Source organism: Bison bison, unplaced genomic scaffold (genome assembly GCF_000754665.1).
Source record: "Bison bison bison isolate TAMUID 2011002044 unplaced genomic scaffold, Bison_UMD1.0 scf7180017864462, whole genome shotgun sequence".
Classification (NCBI taxonomy): domain Eukaryota; kingdom Metazoa; phylum Chordata; class Mammalia; order Artiodactyla; family Bovidae; genus Bison; species Bison bison.
The window spans coordinates 6,543,784-6,551,299 of record NW_011495024.1 but is presented as its reverse complement, the minus strand read 5'-3'; positions in this window follow the sequence as shown (position 1 = coordinate 6,551,299).

Below are 7,516 nucleotides of genomic sequence, written 5' to 3'. Positions count from 1 at the left end.
CCCACCAGGGGCCAGACACGAGAAGGAAGAGGAACAATAATCCTAAAACCTGAGGAAAGGAGACCACAAACATATAAATTTAGAGAAAATGAGATGACAGAGAAACATGCTGCAGAAGAAAGAACAACCTAACGACCTACAAGAAAAACTAAATGGAGAAAGGCAATCTACCTGAAAAATAATTGACAGTAATTATAGTAAAGATGATCCAAAATCTCAGAAAAAAAAAATGGAGGCACAGACCAAGAGGATACAAGACATGTTTAACAAAGAGCTAGAAGATTTAAAGAACAGAGATGAATAACATAATAACTGCAATGAAAAATTTACTGGAAAGAATAAATAGGATAACTGAGGTAGAAGAATGAATAAATGATCTGGAAGACAGTGGTAGAAATACTTCCACAGAACAGGATAAAGAAAAAGGAATGAAAAGAAATAAGGACAGTCTCAGAGACCTCTGGGACAACATTAAAAGCAACAATTGAATCGATTATAGCTGAAAACTTCCCCTATCATGGAAAAGGAAACATTCACCCAACTGGAGGAAGCAGAGTCCCATACAGGATGAACAAAAGGAGGAACACATGTTAACAAAATGTTGAGACACATGTTAATCAAACTAACGAAAATTAAATACAAAGAAAAAACCATAAAAGCAAAAAGGGAAAAGCAACAAATAATATACAAAGGACTCCACACAAGGTTATCAACTGATTTTTCAGCAGAAACTCTACAGGCCAGAAGGGAGTGACACGAAATATTTAAAAGAAAGAAAGATAAGTCTATAGCCAAGAATACTCTACTCAACAAGGCTCTCTCATTCAGATTTGACAGAGAAATCAAAAGCTTTACAGACGAACAAAAGCTCAGAGAATTCAGCACCAGCAAACCAGCTTTAAAACAAATGCTAAAGGAACTTCTCTAAGAGTAGAATAAAGAGGTCACAACTAGAAACAAGAAAATCATAAGTGGGAAAGCTTACCAGTAAAGGCAAACACACAGTAAAAGTAGGAAATCATCCACACAAATATGATATCAAAGCTAGCAACTGTTAGATGAGGAGAGTACTAATGCAGGAAATGAGGACTGCAAACTGAAAGACCAGCAACTTAAAACAATCTTATATAGACCACTATATTGAAACCACATTAAAACACACAAACACACGGGAACTACAAACCAAGAAACAACAGATGCACACACAAAAAGAAAAAGGAACCCTAACACAACACAAAAGATAGTTATCAAACCACAAGAGAACAAAGAGAAAGGAAAGAAAAAAGACCTACAAAAACAAATCCAAAAATATTCAGAAAATGGCAACAGGCACATACATATCAACAAATACCTTAAATTTCAATGGATTACATGCCCAAACCAAGATACAGATTTGCTTAATGGATACGAAACTAAGACCCATATACATGCTGTCTACAAGAGACCCACTTCAGATCTAGGGACACATACAGACTGAAAGATGCTGGATGGAAAAAGATGTTCCAGCAAATGGAAATAAAAGGAAAGCCAGTGTAGCAATACTCCTATCAGACAAAATTAGACTATGAAACAAAGACTGTTACTGAGAGAGAAGGAAAGACACTACATAACGACCAAGGGATCAACCCAAGAAGAAGCTAAAACAATTGTAAGTATATATGCACCCAACAAAGAAGCGCCTCAATATTTAAGGCAAAATCTATCAGCCATAAAAGGAGACATTGACAGTAACACAATAATTGTGGGGGACTTCAGTATCCCATTTTCATCAATGAACATATCATCCAGAGAGAAAATCAATACAGAACCACAAGTCTTAAATGAAATATTAGACCAGACAGACTTGATATTTGTAGGACATTCCATCCAAAAGCAGAAGAATCTACTTTCTTCCCAAGTGAACACAGAACATTCTTCAAGATAAATCACATCTTGGGCCACTCATCTTGGGTTGCAAAGAGTTGGACACGACTGATCAACTGAACTGAACTGGGCCACTAATCAAGCCTCATTAAATTCAGGAAAATTGAAATCAGATCAAACATCTTTTTGACCACAACGCTATAAGATTAGAAATCAATTACAGGAAATATATATATATATATATATATATATATAAAATACAAACACATGGTGGCTAAACAATGTTACTAAATCAATGGATCACTGAAGAAATCAAAGAGGAATTCAAAGAATACCTAGAGACAAATGACAATGAAAATATGACAATCCATAACCTATGGGGTGGAACAAAAGCAATTCTAAGAGTAAAGTTTACAGCAATACAATCTTACTTCAGGAAGCAAACAAACAAAACTCAAACATCCTAACTTTATACCTAAAGCAACTAGGGAAAGTAGAAAAAACACAACATTAGTAGAAGGAATGAAATCATCAAGATCAGAGCAGAAATAAATGAAATAGAAGTGGAGAAAACAGAAAGGAACCACATGTTCCACGTTTGTTCAGTGGATTAGAGGACATGGAAAACTGTAAAGATGAAGAAAAGAAGGTTTTCTATGTCCTACTGGTCATACTTAGAAGACATTTCCATACTATAACCATTGTTTTGTGTATGCATCTTATTCCTTAACACTATTGCTGTTGTTCAGTTGCTCAGTCACATCCGACTCTTTTGATCCCATGGACTACAGCAGGCCAGGCTTCCCTGTCCTTCACTATCTCCTGAAGTTTGCTCACACTGATGGCCATTGAGTCAATGATGCCATCCAACCATCTCATCCTCTACTGCCCCCTTCTCCTCGTGGCTCAATCTTTCCCAGCATCAGAGTTAATACTCTATATGAAGAGTTTCTTGAGAGTGAAAAACCTGGCTCGAAACTCAACATTCAAAAAGCTAAGATCATGGTATCAGGTCCCATCATTTCATGGCCAATAGAAGGGGAAAAAGTGGAAGCAATGACAGATTTTATTTTCTTGGGCTCCAAAATCACTGGGGAGTGTGACTATAGCCCTTACATTAAAAGACACATACACCTTGGAAGGAAAGCTATGAGAAACCTAGAGAGCATATTAAAAAGCAGAGACATCACTTTGCTGACAAAGGTCCATAAGTCAAAGCTATGGTTTTTTTCAGTAGTCATCTATGGATGTGAGAATTGGATCATAAAGAAGGCTGACCGCCAAAGAATTGACGCTTTCGAACTATGGTGCTGGAGAAGACTCCTGAGAGTCCCATGTACAGCAAGGAGATCAAGCCAGTCAATCCTAAAGGAAATCAACCCTGAATATTTATTGGAAGGACTGATGCTGAAGCTCCAATACTTTGGCCACCTGATGCGAAGGCTGACTCACTGGCAAAGACCCTCATGCTGGGAAAGATTGAAGGCAAAAGGAGAAGAGGGTGACAGAGGATGAGATAGTTGGATAGCATCACTGACTCAATGGACATGCATTTGAGCAAACTCTGGGAAACAGTGTAGGACAGAGGAACCCGGCATGCTGCAGTCCATGGGTCACACAGAGCTGGACACGACTTAGCCACTGAACAACTGTGTGTGTGTGTATGGTTGACAGTAAGTACTTTCTGGGAAATATCTAGTCATTCTAGACATTCTGAAGTGCCTGATATACATTAAAAGTAGAGGTAGTAAAGAGGCATTTTGTAAATACATTTTTGTTAAAATTTGTATGAATATTGTTAATTTCAGAGGGGCTGGCCAAACTACCTCTCTGAACAGTACGCACTGTGTTTGTGCACTGGGGGGAAGGAGACGGAAGTGAAAAGAGCTCTGTGCCAGTGTGTTTATACTGAGGCAAGATTAACCATTGTCTTTGTGCACTGTTTTTCACTTTTGCTGTGTATTTAGTGCATGTAATGGACAAACAAGTCCTAATTTACATGTAGTCTTTCCAGATGTTATAGAGGTTGCCAGTGTATGACAAAACTAGAATTAGTAAATAATACATTTTGTGTTAAAATTTCTAGGAAAGACTGTCTTCTGAAAATCTGAGCATTACAGCCCTTTGGGTTGGTGGAAGAGAAGGGAAGGGTACTGGTCTTAGGCTACAGTGTTCTCATATGCTGAAGACACTTTCAGATTGTAACTGTTACATATACGCTGTTTATTCAAGACTGGACTATATATAGTGGACAAATTAAGTCTTTGTTTGAAATAACTAGCGCATTTAGAGGTGCCCAATGTATTTTAAATGTAGAGGGAGTAAGATAATCACTTTGTAAATATCTTTTTGGTTAAATTCATAGAATTAGGTCTTTGGGGATGTTAAATGTTAAACCACCTCTGTGAGCAGTATACTATTGTCTGTACTTATTCAGTGGCTCAGAGGAAGTGGGAGGGAAAGAATTAGAAAAGGTAACATGCTAGTGTGTTCATACCTGGACATTTTCAGACAGAACCATTTTTGTGTTCATGTATATTTTATTTTGTTGTGTATATAGTCTATATAGTGGACAAATGAGTCCTAAGTTTGCAACATCTAGTCTCTAGATGTTACAGACATCGCCACCGTATGAAACTAATAAAATTAGCACATTTTGTACACTATCTATTGAAATTTATAGGAAAGTTGTCTTCTGTAAATGATGTTTGGATATGAATTTGTTCAACTACCTCTAAACATTACATGTGCCTATTATTTTCCCACTGGATTGGTGGTGGAGAGAAGGAAGTGAGGGAAAGAATAGGTTAGGTCAAAATAGTCATATTTAGAAGATACTTCAGGTTAGGGCTTCCCTGGTGGCTCAGATGGTAAAGCATCTGCCTTCAATGCAGGAGACCCGGGTTCGGTCCCTGGTTCGGGAAGATCCTCTGGCGAAGGAAATGACAGCCCACTCCAGTACTCTTGCCTGGAAAATCCCATGGACAGAGGAACCTGGTGGGCTACAGTCCATGGGGTTGCAAAGAGCTGGACACGACTGAGTGACTTCAGTTCAGGTTATAACCATTGCTACATGTGTGCTATTTTAATTAACTGTTCTGTGTACATAGTGGATAAGTAAATTCTCATATAAAATATCTAGTCTTTCTAGATATTTAGAAGTGCTTGATGTATTTAAAAGGAGAAGTAGTAAAATAATACTTCTTGTAAATACAGTTTAAAAGCGGATGGGAAGGCCTGCCCTGGTGGTCCAATGGTGAAGAATTTGCTAAAAGCGGGGGAAATGGGTTCAATCCCTGGTACAGAAGATCCCGCACGCCACAGAACTAAGCCCATGTGCCACAACCACTGAGCCTGAACTCCAGAGCTTGTGCTCTGCAACAAGAGAAGCCACTGCAACGAGAACCCCGAGCACTGCAACAAAGACCAGCCCCGCTCACCACAAGTAGAGAAAGTCCATGCACAGCAACGGAGACCCAGCACAGCCAAAAAATAAATTAATTAAAAAAAACACACACACTGATGGGAAATATTGTCTTTAGAAATGGAATTGTTAAACCTCCTCCCTGAACAGTATACTCTGTGCTTTTTCATTGGATTGACGGAGGTGAGAGGGAAGACTGCAAAAGACGTTTTGCTAGTATGTACTAGAACATTTCAACTTGTCCATTGCTCTATATGTTACATATACTTCACTGCATATATTATGTATATACTGGACAAATGGGTCCCAATTTTATAATATCTAATTTCTAGATATTAAAGAGATTGCCAGTGTATGATAAAAATTGAGTTAGTAAATTAATACATTTTGTACCCTTTGTGTTAAAATTCACTGAAAGGTCATATTCTGAAAAGGACCTTTGGAAGTGAAATTGTAAATCACGTTTAAGTGACAAAAGACATTAATCTACAACAAAGGAGCAAGACTAATCAATGGAGAAAAAAATCTCTTCAATAAATAGTACTGGGAAAACTGGACAGCTACATGTACAACACTTAGAACATTCTTTAAACTGTACATAAAAATAAACTCAAAATGGATTTTAAAGACCTAAATGTAAGACCAGATGGATACTATAAAACTCTCAGAGAAAACATAGGAAGAACAGTCTCTCACATAAATTGCAACAATATCTTTTTTAATCATCCTCCTAACATAATGGAAATAAAAACAAAAATGCACAAATGTGACCTAATTAAACTTAAAAGTTTCTGCATAGCAAAGGAAACCATCAGCAAAATGAAAAAAAAAAAAAAGAATGGAAGAAAGTATTCGAAAATGATGCAACTGACATGGGATTAATATTCAAAATATACAAACAGCTCATGCAGCTCTATGTATAGAAACAAACAAACAAAAAATGTCGATACACAGCCCAGCTTGGTGGGCTGCCTTCTATAGGGTCGCACAGAGTCGGATACAACTGAAACAACTTAGCAGCAGCAGTCAAAGGCTTTGGCATAGTCAATAAAGCAGAAGTAGATGTTTTTCTGGAACTCTCTTGCTTTTTCAATGATCTAGTGGATGTTAGCAATGTGATCTCTATCTCCTCTGCCTTTTCTAAATTCAGCTTGAACATCTGGAGGTTCACGTACTGTTGAAGCCTGGCTTAGAGAACTTGGAGCATTACTTTGCTAGCGTGTGAGATGAGTGCAATTGTGCAGTAGTCTGAGCATTTCTTTGGCACTGCCTTACTTTGGGATTGGAATGAAAACTGACCTTTTCCAGTCCCATCACTTCATGGCAAATAGATGGAAAAACAATGAGAGATTTTATTTTTTTGAGCTCCAAAATCAATGCAGATGGTGACTGCAGCCATGAGATCAAGATGCTTGCTCCTTGGGAGAAAAGCTATGACCAACCTATATAGCATATTAAAAGCAGAGATACTGTTAACAAAGATCCGTCTAGTCAAAGCTATGGTTTTTCATGTAGTCATGTATGGATGTGAGTTGGGACTATAAAGAAAGCTGAGAGCCAAAGAATTGATGTTTTTGAATTGTGGTGTTGGAAAACACTCTTTAGAGTCCCTTGAACTGAAAGGAGATCCAAACAGTCCATCCTAAGAAAAATCAGTCCTGAATATTCATTGGAAGGACTGATGCTGAAGCAGAAGCTCCAATACTTTGGTCACCAGATGTGAAGAACTGACTCATTGGAGAAAACCCTGATGCTGGGAAAGATTGAAGGCAGGAGGAGAAGGGGATGACAGAGGGTGAGATGGTTGCATGGCATCACCGACTCAATGGACATAAGTTTGAGCAAGCTCCAGGAGTTGGTGATTGACAGGGAAGCCTGGTGCGCTGCAGTCGATGGGGTCATAAAGAGTTGGACACGACTGAGTGACTGAATTGAACTATTATCGGAGCCTTCACCAAGTCATGATCTTTTTGCAGTTGTAACATCAGAGGTCACTGATCACAGATCACCTTAACAAATATAGTATTCAGTTCAGTTCAGTTGCTCAGTTGTGTCTGACTCTTTGTGACCCCATGAACCAGAGCATGCCAGGCTTCCCTGTCCATCACCAACTCCCAGAGTCCACCCAAACCCGTGTCCATCGAGTCAGTGATGCCATCCAAACATCTCATCTACTGTTGTCCCCTTCTCCTCCTGCCCTCAGTCTTTCCCAGCATCAGGTCTATTCAA